Source organism: Chlamydotis macqueenii, chromosome 5 (genome assembly GCF_036417535.1).
Source record: "Chlamydotis macqueenii isolate bChlMac1 chromosome 5, bChlMac1.mat, whole genome shotgun sequence".
Taxonomy (NCBI): Eukaryota; Metazoa; Chordata; class Aves; order Otidiformes; family Otididae; genus Chlamydotis; species Chlamydotis macqueenii.
The window spans coordinates 47114087-47131907 of record NC_141560.1 but is presented as its reverse complement, the minus strand read 5'-3'; the positions used below and the strand labels follow the sequence as shown (position 1 = coordinate 47131907).

The 17821-nt window shown below is 39.2% G+C and overlaps 1 protein-coding gene across 1 annotated transcript in view; it reads right to left on the bottom strand.

Annotated features, from left to right (window-relative positions):
* The window catches only part of LRRC4C (leucine rich repeat containing 4C), a 459752-nt gene that overhangs the window by 215745 nt on the left and 226186 nt on the right, over nt 1-17821 (bottom strand). The gene's annotated exons all lie outside the window — the stretch shown is intronic.

Here is a 17821-nt window from a genome sequence, read left to right as displayed (position 1 = left end):
ATAGAATAATTTTGAGAGATACAAATCCTCAAGCTCCAAGGCAGACATCAACCAGGAAATGAGAGAAGCTAAAAGTTCATTCCATTATGACCTACTTTTCAGAACAGGAATGTTCAGAAATGAGCACTTGATCACAGGTTTGACCTAGTGTGAAATCTTGCCTGTATTTATTTACTTTTATTATGGCTTCACTTAACATATAAGCTATGAGGACAAATTCTGACCTAAAAATGTATGAGTAGGTCTTTTGATTTTCAACCTTAACCAGAAATCTGTTTATCTTATGCACCTATGCACTTCCTTGCATTTGTGTATATTAAGATGAAATATTTTATAGAAAATACAAGAGTGCAGAAAAGTTTCTGCCTAAGTTTACAAATCAAAAAGTATAGCAGCACATAGGCAATTCAGTGCATACACAAAACACCAATGCAATTAAAGATGAAGCCTCAGCCTTATAAACAGAAATAAGAATTCTTGGTTTCTTGTTGGAAGAGACACTTGTAGTTCACAGCCTGTAGAGGAAGATTCATTACAGAACCAGAATAGATCTTCTTTACTGGTCCTTATCGCTTATCCCAGGATTCCTCAAAACATTTTGTGAACCTAATGAAGCCTCACAGCACCTCCTCTGAAATAAAAAAAAAAAAAAACCCACCACATTTTATCCTTACTTGATGGGTAAACTGTGAAGTGAAGGCACTTGCTTGTGAAAGACAATTAACTGGCAAAATTGTATAGTGGTAAGATTTTGCCTTGGATTTAGCATACTTGGATACAAATTTCTACTCCACATAGTTAGCTAAGTTAAAGAGTAAAAGGTCAGTTAAAGTTCCCATCATGTGAGTGCCAGGCACTGGACTTATAACCAGTAAAGTCCTGTGGGCATGGTTGTTGTTTCTGAAAATACTGAGTATTGTTTCTATTATGTCAGAACTGGGACCTTTCACATTTCTTTCATCCCTAAACCTGAAAATCACAGATAAGGTATTTTATTCAATGTACCATCTATAAGGGCCAAAATAGTAAGCAAATGCTTACCTAAGAAATACCTACAGAAGGTCAAAAGAAAATACAATTATATTCACCTGTTTCATGCTAAAGTTTCTCCAGAAGAGAAGCTTTGCCTCTTTATTAACCTTTACTTGGTATGTAGGAGGTTTGGGTTGGTGTCTCTTCTTCCTCTTGTCTTTTCAGAGAAACCAAAGACCCTTCTTCAGTTTGTAAAAGGAACAACTTATTTCCAGTATAAACTGTTCTCATACTAGAGGGCTTTTATAGTTCTCCTCTCATACTTACTGTCATCATAACTAAGGGTGCTCTCCAGATAGTGCATATATATAAACCCTAGAGTTCAGATACGTAACTTGGTTACTAGTCCAAGAGTCAGGAATTTCTCTTTGTGGATCTAGCATTCAGCCTGTGTCTTACTTCCTCATTTGTGCAATGAGGAACCTTTCTAGTTCACAGTATACTGAATATGTTAAAGATTGTGAGGGACGCAGATATGAGAGAAATTAGGGCAGATGATAAATCAGGATTGAATTAGGATTCAGCAAAGCACATGTAGACTCCCAGTGACCAATTTTCAACAACTATCTTACTCTCCCCTTTCCACCTACAAAACAGAAAAGCTTATAATTTTCAAAAAGGGGGTTAAGATCAGGGAATCATGAAATGCTAAACCTTAGGAAGCTACCAGGTGCCTGGATTGGGCTGCAAAATGCCATAACAAAGTGGTTTTGATCCTGTGTTAACTTCAGCAACAGCCTATATGGTCTGACTTTTAATCAGCTCTTTTTGACTCATTTCATGATCCAGACCCTTGCAGAAATATACCTTATACCTTCCTGGCGCATCTACCATAAACAGTTAAAATAGACAGTTCTGAAGAACCAGCATTAGATTTTATTTATGTTTCCATACTTGGAGTTAAGCTTTCTCAGACCCAGCCTCTTACCTACAAGAAACAAGAAATTTACTTTTTTACAATGCATTTGCACAAAGTGCCCCTTAATGGCCTGCCAGCCTCCACAGTCTTATTTGTGTAAGTAGAGAAGCAGGAAGTGCAAGGAGACAGATGGGTGAATATTAATTAATGTTTATAAGGCTGGGAGTAAAAAGTAATTTGAAATTTCTAAACCCCCCTTCCCAAACAACCTTGTCTTATTTACATTATCTTATAATGCCAGCAAACAGAATGTACTAAATGCACAAGGAGCTACAAGCTTTATATTAAGTATTTCTTTAAAAATAAGCACAGAGAGATTCACAGCTAAGACTCTTCCTGTTCAGCTCTTCCAGACACTGTCAGAGAGCAAAAGTAATTTCTTACATGGTAGAAACCTGTTACAACCAGAAAACTATGTTACTTAATCTCGCTATTACATGGAGATCCCAACCAAAACTCATTAAAAAAAATAGAACTGTAATGCTATTACTGAAACTCAGATTTGATTCCTGAATAGATACCACAAATGTAGCTATGACTAGTAAAGGCTAGGGTGTCAAGATAAAGTCTTATTGTCCATGTTTTTCCAAAATACAAACCACATATCATATACTACCTTTATGGCAAACAGTTACTATTACTGTGAAGCTCTTTCTCACTGCCAGATTAAGCACAGCACAGCAGCTGTGATGCTGAATGTACTCCATACATTATCTCAGAATACAGCTGCATCAAGATCAGGTATAACCAAACATTACATCTACTTTAGTTCTGAAAACTGGAGTACATCCCCCCTGAACACGGGTAGCATGGTATTGAATATATAGCACTAGGAATGCAGCTGCATTTTCTCTACCAAGTCAGTATCTGTTCTGAATAACTATGTTAAATATGTCCATATACAGCATCTACTGTGCTAGTATATGCACTAGATATTGGCACACTAATGTTTTCCTGATATTACTGCATTCTGGTATGGGCTTTTTTTTTTTTTTTTTTTTTGTAAGCATTCATTAAATACCTACTTATCATACTTCAGTATGAAAAGGGCAGCTTTTGGATGATTTGATGAGGATGGCAGTATAATAAGTCAGATGAAAAAACAGCCTTGAAATGAGAATACATTCTTCACTATTTTCAGGCTTCATTTCATTTTTAGGTAGGAAGAACAGGACCTAAAACTACATAACTGGATAAAAAAGTTATGTCATTGATATGCAATAGGATGCTATTTTATTCACACTCAGTAGCAACGCAATGGACCTGTTCACATGTAGATGAGTAAAGTCTCAAGTTCTACTAATATTGCTATGAATTCATTCACAGTATTCCTGGTAATGACTGAAAAGTTGAGGAAAATACATTAACAGCTGTAGAAACATTTGCAGATCATTTTTCAATTATAGTTTTTCAAATATAACAAAAATGCCTTCTATTAATTACTATATACTTATCTAGCATCTTTCCTGTAGAGAGATCCCTAAGTATTATATACAAATCATTTCATGAACAGAAGAAAGGCATCCAAAACTGGGACAAAACACACAAGATCATTAAGGGGCCACACCACTTCCACTGAGGAGACCTGAAATTGCTTTTAATAAAGGCAGAATCAACCCTTTTTTTTAAAAAAAAAAAAAAGGGAAAAAGGAAAAAAAAAGGAAAAAGGACAAGGAGAAGAAGGTGGAGGAGATGAAGGAGGAGGAAGAGGAGACCTTACACAACATTTTAGTTAGGTAGATCCTTAACCTCAGGGAAATTGATGGATTTTTTTTTGGAAGTGCAGTAACTATTTAAAAAATTTCAATTCTATCTGTATGTCATGATTACTACTCATGGCAAAAAAAAATTGCTGGGCAAAAGTTTTTAGAAATACCTTCTTAATTAACTTTCTTCCTTTCCATTTCATTATAACCATCACTTTTTCATTGCAGTAAAATTGTAACCTCCATTAAAAAAATAGGGAATTGTTTTATCTGGCAAGAATGTATAGAGAAATAAAAATCATATTTATGTGTGTGTGTATGTATTCATGCCTGGTATATGCACACAACCTTTAGTCTTATACTCAGATTCAACTAGTAAAAAAACAAAACAGGAAAAAATAATTTAGACATTAATTCTACTATTGAATCACAATAGATTTCCTGAAATCTCAGGAAAGTCTCTGTTGAAGTGGAAAACTTTATCAAGATTCATCCACCATTTTAGTCAAGAAGCAGATGAGGTAGAGCTCCTAGACAACTGCATGGCTTCCCATTCTAGCACAACAGCATCTCTCCCACACACACCTGGCAGAACATGGAGAAGTGGCTACTCAGAACTGTGCACCCAGGCTGTGATTTCTTGAAAGTTCATTGACCTGAAGGTGATTTCACGAAATTTAAATTTCTGTCTACAGAGGTTCCCAGCCAGAAAATGATGACAGAAGTCTAAATGATGAACCAACAAATGCCACCAGTTTAAACTCTCAGCTTTTCCTGAGTTCTAGGTCCATGGATGCTGGTTTACAGGATAAAATCTCAATAGAAATGCTAATTTAAGGAAAGAGGAACAAATTTTGTAAACATTTTCTAACACCAAGCATCTTTAACCTTTAAAGCATATAGATATCATGCTTAAAGCATATAGATATAGATTTTATCATCCAGATAAAATACTAACTTCTTACGTAATATTAATTGCCTTAGATTCCCTACTGCCTTTCATCTATCTAGAGTATTGTGGTAGCCATCCTTACTTCATAAACACATTCTCAGACCAAGATGTCTTCCCTAACATTTTTAGTCTTCATTTTTAGCTGTATTTAATCCTACTTTCAACATACCCCCTTCCCTCCTTTTTGTATCTTCAGTTTTTTCTCTTGGCTTGTTCAACAAACTTTCTCTGTTGGACTTTTAGATTCCTACATCAACAGCCCCATCTCTCCATTTTTTGGAAGACTCTCTTACACGTTAAAACAGTAGTTCTCTGCACTAAGGCTGGATAAAAATAGTTGGCATACAGCCATGCCATTGTTACATACAGGCAACAGCTCTTCGGGTTTGAACAGTCTTCAATGGTCCTTAAATCTCCAGACTATGTAGCTTGTTTTCTGTCTTCTGAATACAAGACATAAGGGGCAAGAATACGTCAAAATAAAATAGTCTCAGAGAGAATTCACAGACTATTTGCACATTAATTCCCAAGATTACGTCTCAATATAGAAAAAGAATGATGCAGACAAAAACATTACTATATTTTTTGTACTTTTGCTTTATATACACAAAACAAGCCAAGACAACTAATTTCAGATTTTTGAAAATTGTTGTACTTACTATAAAGTTTACATGGCAGGGCTCATTTATACTTTATTAAATTTCAAGCCCCTCAGAAGATAATAGCTGAGATATATACCTTCCCCAGATGAGCTAGTTGGTGTTATAATGGAATCAAATATCACTCACTCCAGGAGAACTAGCAGAGTCAGGTTTTCATGTGAACTCTTTCTTCTAATAATATAGAGAAGACAGAGATTTTACAGAGTGGGCAGAAAAACTAGAGAGAAGAGTGGAAGTGGCAAAGCAAAAGCATTAGAGAGACGAATAAATGCCAAATTTCTATTCATTCACTGGAGTACAAATGCAGCTGACCTAGTATCAGGAACATTATCAGGTGTTGATCTTACAAACATTACAAATCACATATAAAAGAAGGTTTTGCATATGCCTCAGAAGACATTGCAGATGAATTGATCCCCTAGCAGCTATAGCACCTGTGAGTATAAATCACAGGATGCCCAGTAAGGTTGGGACTTGAAACTGAGCTGGAACAGTTCAGAAAAGAACAGTCTAGTCTGCTCTGAGTTGTATTAATCTGCATGAGTAGCATGGGGGAAGAGGAGGGAGGTGGAATAAAAAAGGATTAAGAATTAATATAAAATCAAGACAGAGTGTTACGTAATTTAACCTCAAAATGCTGGAATTAAGGGTTAATCCAAACCACACCGAAAGGAGCTGCTTTTTGCTCTATATTCCCTGATAATAAACTTAGAAGAGGACTTTGTTTAACAGTAGTGTTTTACCCTTTATAAGAATTGAATCTGGGTGCCTATTTTAAGCCTTCAGTCAGATTGCTCACTATACCATTAACAGAGAAGCTGTAGAATGTGAGTTCATCATTTGATGAGATAACTGGAAATTAGAACTCTTGGATCATGTTTCAGTATTTATCACAAGTGCTGGACAACCACATATGTAAATTTATAAAAGAGGACACAACACATAATTTGAGAGTATCCAGGATTATCCTATAGCTATGCATAGTTTAAGGATTATATCTGATGTCTCTCAGATACATTTGTTAGACAAACACAGGTAAAGTTGAAAAATAAGAGCATACATTGTTAACAGGCTTTTGAAGACAACTTTATTAACAGCTAGAAAATATTAGAAAGTCCTCAGCTGAAAGCTGCAAGAAGAAAACAAATAGTTATTTTCTATCAAATTCCCCAAGAGATGCTGAGCCTGAAGATTCCAGTATTGGCGTAACTTGGGGGTGGTTTTTAGAACAGCTTGCACCATTTGCTTTCTCATTACAAAAGCAATTTAAAGAACCACTGTCATCTAGAAAGAGCAGGAAATGTCATGCCTTTAAGCATTCCACTTTGTTCCAGCCCAGAGGTGAATGCATATCTGACGGTAAAATAACAAATGTTGTACACACAGCCCTTAGGTACCCTCAAGGAATAAAAGGTTCTATATGAAAATAAGGGATTATTTCGCTTGTCTGAAATGAGCTAAGAAAGATAACGACTGGTCCCATTTAGAAAATGAGATGCGAATAATTGAGAGTGCCTCTGGATCATGTGCGTTCTAATGCTTTTGTTATTACATCCTTTTATGATTGAATCACTACTGTTTGATGAAGCATTTTCTTCTAAACTACATCATTGAAGACATTAATGAAGCAGGAGACCTAGTGAGTTAAATTAACATTTTTAACTTCCAAAAGTTACCCTGATTAATATTAATTAGGCCTCGGAAAGTATAATAGCTAACACTAAAGAATCTAGAATAACACAATATTTAGTGGTTGCTCATTTGATTGACTGTTAGGCAAAGAAACATTGGGAGAATATATTTTTGTTTATTTCCAGTTAATTTGCATTATGGCAAATTTTAGTTATTCCTCCATTCCAAATATCGGCTGTCTCAGCCTGCTGTATAGCTAAAGGTGATGTATTAACATTAAAATCTCTTGTCCCTGCCCTCAGACAAAAGCAAGCAAACACACAAACAAAACCACAGCAAAGAAAAGAAAATAAAAGACCAAAGAAATATGCATATAGTCTGAATTATGAAATTAGTTGTAGAGGATCGCTCTAAATGTAATCTTCACATGTATATGCACAACTGGTGATCCTCTGAAAGCTAAGCTAAATTGGGGAATTATTACAAAACAGAGTTCTTGTGAAACAAAAGGATGTAAAAACGTTATCAGTCTTTGTCACTGGATTTTTCCCTTGCCAATGCGATTCCCACAATAACTTCCTTTTCAAGCCTTAATGAAGTAGGATATTTTATGCAGTAATATTCATGGCAACTACCACAGACTAACACTTCTCCAGAACCTCATATTTTGTTCAGCAGCTCTTCTATAGGCCCTGAAAACCCAGCTGATTACAGGTCGATGTGTGCAGAATATCACAAGAGAACATCAGTAGGATTCTACTGGAGTTTCTTTCCCTTCTCTTCTTCTCTTTGCATGACCATCTGCTACTAATCACTAAAAAGTCAAATTACTTTAGTCTTCTCCAAAGGCACACTTTGATAGATTACATATTTAAATCAGCTTCCCTTCACTCAATTCACAGTCATTCACATCAGCATCATGCTGCTCTTTTGCCTTTGAGCAGGAAGAATTCTCAAGGGAAAGAGAAATTCAGTTCTGATACACGAATTGGACTGGGAACTATGAACATCTAGATCATAATTTTATGAGCACAAAACTTTGCACATATGACTGCTAAAAAAAAAAGTGAGTATGATACATGAACGAATCAGTTAAGAGAACTTAATTCCAGTGCATCTTGCTAAAATATTGTTTCTCCTTCTGTTTTAGTTCTAGTCATCTCAAAACGTAATTCTGCAACTGTGGAAGAGAAGGAAGAAGAGAAAAAAAAAACACTCCCTGGTATCAGCAAATGACCAAGAAAGCTTTGAAGTTTAAGATTAACACAAATAAAAATGCAAATTAGAGACTGCCAAGGCTAATTTCAACACTCTTTAGATATACTGGAACATCAGATAAACAATATGCTCATACTTTTTATATAAGGAATTCTTGGACATATTTATATAACCAATTTCATAGGCTTATTTCAAGCTTCACCTTAAAACCATTTAGATTCTTTGACTCCATTCTACTGAGAAATCATTCTAGAACTTCACATCTTATTGCAGACTTCCTTCAAATCTGCTCTCAATTTATTTATGAGCAGTTAATAATAATTTGTATGGTTTTAATCTTATCCTTTAACAGACATACTTTTCCCCTCCAATACATTCATAGAAAATCACTTCACCTCCTCTCAGTTTTGGCTGGACTACACTGCACAGGCCATTTCTTCTCATGTTCTCTGAACAGCACTATAGCTCTCCCTATTCTGAGCACATTCCAAATCAAATTATTTCTTCTTAGAATAGGTTCTGATATGTCATAATACATATTACTTATTAAACAATGGCACTAATTTTCCTGTAAGGCTGCTAATAATACTCACTTAATGCCTTCTAGAATCTCCTTTGTCATTTCCCTGCTGCCTAACACTGTCAGTAGATTGTCATTCTCTAACTGACCAATAAATTCAGATTTCCTCCTTCTCCCATCACCTCCTCAGGTTACACCTAAGTTCCTAGTAGAGGTCCCTTCACGTGAGATCTTACTACTAAATTTCAATCTAAAGCAATTATTCAGAACAAGATCACCCCCTGACTTTCACTGTTGAATGATACAATCAATCTGTGCCTAAGTTCTTGCCTAGTTCAACCAGGCCAAGTGCAAGGTCCTGCACCTGGGGCGTGGCAATCCCAGGCACAAATACAGGCTGGGCGGGGAATGGATTGAGAGCAGCCCTGAGGAGAAGGACTTGGGAGTGCTGGTGCGCGAGAAGCTCAACATGAGCAGGCAATGCGCCCTTGTGGCCCAGAAGGCCAACCGCATCCTGGGCTGCATCAAGAGAAGCGTGGCCAGCAGGTCGAAGGAGGTGATTCTCCCCCTCTACTCTGCCCTGGTGAGACCCCACCAGTGGGGGGGTCCAGTGCAGTGTCCAGTTCTGGAGCCCCCAACTTAAGAAGGACATGGAACAGCTGGAGAGGGTCCAGAGGAGGGCCATGAAAATGATAAGAGGGCTGGAGCACTTTTCCTATGAGGACAGTCTGAAAGAGTTGGGGCTGTTCAGCCTGGAGAAGAGGAGGCTCCGGGGAGACCTGATAGCGGTCTTCCAGTACCTCAAGGGGGCCTACAAGAAAGATGGGGAGAGACTGTTCAGTAGGGCCTGTTGCAATAGGACAAGGAGTAATGGTTTTAAAATAGAGGGAGGTAGATTTAGATTGGATATTAGGAAAAAAATTTCTACAATGAGAGTTGTAGAGGACTGGAACAGGTTTCCCAGAAAGGTGGTGGAAGCCTCATCCCTGGAAACGTTTAAGGCCAGGTTGGATGAGGCTCTGAGCAACCTGATCTAGCTGGGGATGTCCCTGCTCCTTGCAGGACATTCTAATGACAGCTCTCACATTCTTGAATATAGTCTTTTCTAAGAAGTAATTTATCTTATTTAAAAGATATTGAGTCATATTTTTTGCCTCCAGCTCTGAATCAGGAAAAAAAAAAGTGCAAGTTTTATGTTATTATCATATAATCATAGAATCATAGAATGGTTAGGGTTGGAAGGGACCTTCAAAGGTCATCTAGTCCAACCCCCCTGCAAGGAGCAGGGACATCCCCAAATAGATCAGGTTGCTCAGAGTCTCATCCAGCCTGGCCTTGAACGTTTCCAGGGATGGGGCATCCACCACCTTTCTGGGAAACCTGTTCCAGTGTTCTACAACTCGCATTGTAAAAAATTTTTTCCTAATTTCTAATCTAAATCTACCCTCCACTATTTTAAAACCATTACTCCTTGTCCTATTGCAACAGGCCCTACTAAACAGCCTATCCCCATCTTTCTTGTAAGCCCCCTTGAGGTACTGGAAGACCGCTATCAGGTCTCCCTGGAGTCTTCTCTTCTCCAGGCTGAACAGCCCCAACTCTCTCAGCCTGGCCTCATAAGAGAGGTGCTCCAGCCCTTTTATCATCTTTGTGGCCCTCCTCTGGACTTTCTCCAACTGGTCCATATCCTTCTTAAGTTGGGGGCTCCAGAACTGGACACAGTACTCCAGGTGGGGTCTCACCAGGGCAGAGTAGAGGGGGAGAATCACCTCCCTCGACCTGCTGGCCACACTCCTCTTGATGCAGCCCAGGATGCGGTTGGCCTTCTGGGCCGCAAGGGCGCATTGACGGCTTCTCATCCACCAGCACTCCCAAGTCCTTCTCCTCAGGGCTGCTCTCAATCCATTCCCCGCCCAGCCTGTCTTTGTGCCTGGAATTGCCATGACCCAGGTGCAGGACCTTGCACTTGGCCTGGTTGAACTTCATGAGGTTGGCACGGGCCCACCTCTCCAGCCTGTCAAGGTCCCTCTGGGTGGCATTCCTCCCTTCCAGTGTGTCGACGGCACCACACAACTTGGTGTCGTCGGCGAACTTGCTGAGGGTGCACTCTATCCCACTGTCCACGTCGCCGACAAAGATGTTGAACAGGGCCGGGCCCAGCACGGACCCCTGAGGGACGCCACTCGTGACTGGTCTCCACATGGACATTGAGCTGTTAACCACCACTCTCTGAGTGCGGCCATCCAGCCAACTCCTTATCCACCGACTGGTCCGTCCATCAAACCCATGTCTCTCTAGTTTAGAGAGAAGTATGTCGTGCGGGACAGTGTCAAAAGTTTTGCACAAGTCCAGGTAGATGATATCTGTTGCTCGTCCCTTGTCCACCGATGCCATCACCCCGTCATAGAAGGCCACCAAATTGGTCAAGCACGATCTGCCCTTGGTGAAGCCATGTTGGCTGTCACCAACCACCTCCTTGCTCTCCATGTGCCTTAGCATGGTTTCCAGGAGAATCTGCTCCATGACCTTGCCAGGCACAGAGGTGAGGCTATTAATAATAATTACTATTATTTATCCATCCTTTAATAACAAGTCCTGACCTCTTTCTTATTAGAACTATCTATTTGTCTACCCATATGTATGTATTTTCATGTACTTAAGCATATTTAAATAGGCTCCTTCTCATCTACAGATACAATTCTTACAACTTGAAAGTGGAACACAGTATCTGTTTTACAACTTCCCATGGAACTTTAACAGAGTGCCTCCAAATGCTATTTTAAAATTGAAATTACTGGCGAGGAAAACATGCTTTCTAGCATTAGAAATTTAAACATTCAAAAATAAAATACATAAAACATTTTGTAAACATTATAAAATATTGGTTTCTTGTTACTGTGTTTGTATGCAAGCTTTTTTTTTTTGTCCTTTTAAGTACTTGATAAATTTTTAGGAAGTCGTCAAAATATTCTGTATCATTTACCAAATATTAGATCAGCCACAAATTAAAATGCCAATAAACATTTTCATAACATTTCAATAGAAATGAATGCAAACAGTATATCTATAGAAAATGCTGAAACAAAAATAAAATGCCAAAAGCAACAGTTCCTTTCAAAAGTGTTATTTGGATTAATGATCTTTTTAAATGAAAAAAAAAAACCTTTCAAAAGCAATCAGGTCTACAAACTATTTAACAGAAATACATTTAAAACCACAGAGAACTAATCAATCAGTCTGAGTGCACAGAAAAATGACATGCTACAGGATTTTGACAGAGATGACGCTGCTTCATGAACAAAGTAACTCAATGTGCTTAATCCAGCAGATGAGAATGGGGGACTGGCTGCTCCTCAGTCTGGCAAATGTCCAAACAAGGACTATATTCCTATGACATTTATTGAAGAGTTACTGTTAGGAAGCTCTTCATTCAAAAATACTCATGCATAAAAACCACATTTCCACAACTGTTATATGCATGATCTGAAAAACCTACAGTTATTTTGTACCAGATTTCCAGCACGCCTCACATCCTCTTCTTACAAATCAGGTTCATAATGCATAATTTTTTATTACTCTCAAGACTCTTACCAAATCGGGTATGATGTTTAAATCAAAGTGGGGTGCTGAACATGTGCCAAGCAAGGCAGCAAAAGAACTACTTTATCATTTCAGCACTTCAGTCTTCTATTATGATTGCATTGGCACCCTTCCTAATATATAAGTGAGTTTAATTTGTAGCAGTGCTATAGGGAAGGTGTGCTGCACGAACTCTGAATTTTAATGTAAAACATTCTGGATAATTTTGCACACAGTAGAGGGAAATTAGTGAAGTTCACTCACTTGGCTGCCTCTAAATCTGAAAATGCCACAGATTTGCACGAAGAGTTGAGCAATTCTGAAAATTAATGATCATCACATGTGGATGTAAGACATTCCTAGCAAGTTAGTGGCTTCAGGTACAGATGTTTGAATCTCCAGCAAACCTGCAGCTTTTCTTTTCAAAGTAACCTAACACTCAAAGCTCAAGAGAAGCAAGACAGCATAAAGAAATACAAATACAAGATTCCTCCACCTTCCCTTAATTAATTCACTGTATTTCAACACCCTAATCACTAGAATATCATCTTGTAGCCATTGACTTAACTCTCGCTTGCCTCTGTGAGTCTCTGTCTGACCTGTTTTAGCTTTGCTGTATCTTCTTAGGGAGACTTAGGAGGGCCTGTGAGGATAAGGGAAAATTAGCACTTCAAAAGTTGTAATACAGTTACATGGTTGTAATCACTCTAATTTTATAATCTCCATACTTTTCCTTCTATCCCTCTGCCTCCATCACATTCTTCTTTACTTCGTCTACTAGACTGTCTCACTCCTCTCTATCACAGTAATGTTATCACCTATGTTACAAGATATACAATAGTCCTATGCGGCAGAAAATAACATTACTTTTAAAATGCATACAGGATCAAACTTCCTATCCTAGCACCCTAGCTCAGATCACCCTAAAGTTAATAAGAGTTATTAACAGGGCAGTTGATGTAATAACAGGTAATGTGCAAAACACTAGAAAGTTACATAAAACTAAATCTTGCAGGCTTCTGTAATTAAAGGATTGCACTGCATCTCAGATTAACAACTTTCCTACTATTGCAGTCTCCAGAACCTTGCCAACAACAGCCTCTCTGCCTACCCCAGATAGTTCTGCTATGCACATTCCTTTCAAGCTGCCACACCAGCACTTTTGCAAACAGTTTGTCTCCACATTTTTCAATGGGCTGCACCATTTAAGAAATCCATCTTGACAGTAGGCTACGTGAAAGTATCACTGGTATTTCAGACTACAGTTATATCTCCAAAAATGGAAGAGGAGTGGAGTAGCTTATTTCATCGCTCTTAGTTCCCAAGGCAAGGCTTTTCACTAGCAACCCCCAAAACCACAATTACATGCACAGCAGAGGTACATCTCTCCTGTAATTCTTCTCATCCTAAAGAAAACTCATTCCTGAAACATGAATCTATTCACACAGCAAATAATGGGTGTAATGCATGAGCTGCCTTATCGCCTGTTAAGATCCAGCCTGATGGAACAGTCTTATCATTTCACAAGCACATCATTAGAGATTTAATCAGGGAGGGAAAAAAAATAGGAGTTTTTTGTTGTTGTTTGGGTTTTTTTTTTTTAATTCTTCTGTATGGAAGAACCAGTATCTTAACGAAAGAAGCCAGTAGGAAAAGGGTGGTATTGAAATATGTGTCTATGTCTGTTTTTAAAAGAAGACAAATGATAGGTTATCAGCTTGGATATGCCATGCTTCATCTGATCATTACTAGATGTGAGCAATGAAAACAGAGTTAATGTTCCATAGCGAAAGCAGAAGTGACAGTAGTGCCCAGGACTGGACTTTTACACAAAGAACTCACTGGAAAAGCTCAAATGTCAAGTGTAACAGAAGTTTACATTACTTCAGGTTTTTGACTTTTGCCCTGTGCTTCCTTTTTTCCTATCCATACAAACATCCACAGTAACACAATTTACAGTCTAGTTTTAGCATAGCACTTCATTTTCAGTGATAATCTATATGGTGAATCAGCAGGATCTCCAATGTGTGTGAAAACTCCTTGAAGTTGGAGAAAATAATTGTTATTCTGTCACCTTCATGGGCAGCGTGTGCCTCAAGGATGGACAGATCATAGCACAGGCAAAATTCAATTGGACTTGACATTTGTTAACGCTACTTGCCTGAACTAGAAAGGGGGTAAGTTCCAAAATAGTTTTTTAGCCCTTGCCTAGTCCCTACTGGAAGGGAATTGGTATTTAAAGCTTCAGTGGGTCCCTGCAGCAAAGATATTACTCAATTTCCGCAAACGTTTCTGTGGTGGTTTAACCATTTGCCCTAATGCATTGTGGTTTTTTACCAGATGCATCAACATATTTGAAAAAAACCCAGAAATTTTAAACAACATGGCAGATCATAACACAGAAAATACATCTAGGAGTAAACGTATTTTCAGAATGAAACTAGAAAAAAACCCAAAAAAACCCTAGGATTCTCCATAAGCTGAATTATACCTGTGTATCACATACAATTGTAACTGTGGCTAGGTTGGTGGGCTTGCAGACTGTAAGATATAGCAGAATTTAATCCTTTGTTTATAAATCTCTATGACCTATTAGAAGTCACGGGCCTGATTTTCAGAGATACTAAGCTGTCTCTTCCATTTACTTTACCTGGAGATGTGTGTGCTCAGTCAACTCTCCTGGAAATCAAAACCCAGTAACTTTACATGATATTAATGGCCAGATTCTCAGCCTTCAAAGGAGCTACACTGATTTATATCAGCAAAGACTGTCTCTCATGCTGTGTTTCTGGGTACTACAGCCTCTTTGCTTACACTAAAAGAGTTAGAAGTAAGATAAGTAAGACAGACAGATATAAGATAGATAAAGGAGATAAATTAGACAATAAGGAAAAAAAAATGTTATTTCCAAGCTCTGTCTTGACATGAGACTTTATAAAGTTGGTGAAAAATAAAGGAAACCCAGGGTATTAATATAGTATAAAGTATCTTGTTCTGGCAAGGACTTCTTTGCAAAGCTCAAACTGTAAATATGCAGCATGTTTAAACTATTCTTTCATTTTATAGACAAGAACTAAAGTAAAAGAGCTGTCTTCTGACAGATTTCAGGACCTATGTCTATGACATAACCATCAAGTCACTTGTTTATAATGGAATATAACATACAAAATAATTTTTCCTTAAAGATAACTACTTATCACTGGGGGTAAAAGGGAAAAACAAAAACAAAAAAGAAATCACAATATTTGATAAATAAATTATTTACCTATCTATCTAAATGCCATCCAAGTACTTGAACGCTTGTTCCTATAAATATGAATGGCCCTAAAGAGATCAGAGGTATTTCCTTTCCCTGCTCCCAGATGTAAGGAGTGGATAGGACTAGAAGCTCCTTCCTTCCCAAGGAAAGGGAAAAGAAAAAACCATTGCTTTTGCTTACATCTTCCCCATTACCTCAGGTATAATTAACTGTCTGATGCTACTGTCTGCACCACACAACCTGAGACTCTCTAAAGGATTCTTTGGTAGACACCTAGGAGCTCTTCTAGGCAATATTATTTGCTATTACATGTATGCTTGTGAAGACAGAGGAGGTGCTGTTGACAATGACACTTTGAGGTCACGTGGGACTCGGGCTGCTCGTCTGCAGAGGAGCCGCTGCCTTGTTCCACTCCAATCCTTGCCACTCAGTACACTGATGTGCACGGCACATATCCTGTCAGGATCACAAGGGCTGGCCACCATTACAAAATGAACTACTGGAAAGATCAGTGCTGGTATTTGTTGCTCTCTATCCTAGGACTGCTCCCATAGACTCCTTCCCATCCTCCCCTGAAGCTAGCACTGCTGCCCTCTTCATTTGCCTTTGGCAGGCTGCCACTCCTTCATATCTCCTGGTTTCCAAATGCAACCAACCTGACCGGACACAAGCTGACTGCGTGGCACTCAAAGCCTTTGCACTGAGCGCCTCAGCTCTTTGATCACACAGACAAACAGTGAATGGAATCAGCTAAATCAGCTATACTGTATCACGTAAGTTATTACTCGAGGTTGTGATATGGAAATACCAGATTTTTGAAGGTCACTGTTCATGTAAAACTTTGTAACATTCAGCCAGTTTACCCGAGAAGAATGTTTTTCTGTCTCACAAGGATTGATTATACACAGCAAGGTTTGCCTTTTGACTTACACAGGCTATCAGTACTTAGTACGTTACTTTTTGGCCTATGAACATTTGCCTCAGAAGAATATAGGAAACAATGAAGATTGCCCTTTGGATATCTACAGAGGTTTTCCGGCATCCACAAACAAAGTGACATGATTGAATGACTGCAAGAGACAATTATGATGTGCAATTTTGATGCAATGTACTTTGATCTCAAACTGATAGTTTGGGAAATTCGCCACAGTATCAGAAGGGACTACTCCGTACACATGACCATCTATAAAAGTCATTCCTCCATTTGTAAAAATTTTATAAACCCTCAAAAACAAGGCATTGAAGTCTGGAAGTATGAAGTTTCAGTAGTGTGGGTTGGAATTCTTAATCTCAGTTCAGATTTATTGTTCTTGCTTCTGGAAATAAGACAGATGCAGATAAAAATTCCTGGCAAAGCTATGCCAGGAAAAGCTGTTTCTCACGCACTTCAGAATGTGAGCATGGTTATATATTAGAATCATAGAATCGTAGAATCATAAAATGGTTAGGGTTGGAAGGGACCTTCAAAGGTCATCTAGTCCAAGCCCCCTGCAAGGAGCAGGGACATCCCCAACTAGATCAGGTTGCTCAGAGCCTCATCCAGCCTGGCCTTGAACGCTCCCAGAGATGGGGCCTCCACCACCTTTCTGGGCAACCTGTTCCAGTGTTCTATAACCCGCATCGTAAAAAATTTTTTCCTAATTTCTAATCTAAATCTACCCCCCACTATTTAAAAACCATTACCTCTCATCCTATCGCAACAGGCCCTACTAAACAGCCTTTCCCCATCTTTCTTGTAGGCCCCCTTGAGGTACCGGAAGACCGCTATCAGGTCTCCCCGGAGCCTCCTCTTCTCCAGGCTGAACAGCCCCAACTCTCTCAGCCTGGCCTCATAAGAGAGGTGCTCCAGCCCTTTTATCATCTTTGTGGCCCTCCTCTGGACCTTCTCCAACTGGTCCATGTCCTTCTTGTGTTGGGGGCTCCAGAACTGGACACAGTACTCCAGGTGGGGTCTCACCAGGGCAGAGTAGAGGGGGAGAATCACCTCCTTCGACCTGCTGGCCACGCTTCTCTTGATGCAGCCCAGGATGCGGTTGGCCTTCTGGGCCGCAAGGGCGCATTGCCTGCTCATGCTGAGCTTCTCATCCACCAGCACTCCCAAGTCCTTCTCCTCAGGGCTGCTCTCAATCCATTCCCCGCCCAGCCTGTCTTTGTGCCTGGGATTGCCATGACCCAGGTGCAGGACCTTGCACTTGGCCTGGTTGAACTTCATGAGGTTGGCACGGGCCCACCTCTCCAGCCTGTCAAGGTCCCTCTGGATGGCATCCCTCCCTTCCAGCGTGTCGACGGCACCACACAACTTGGTGTCGTCGGCAAATTTGCTGAGGGTGCACTCTATCCCA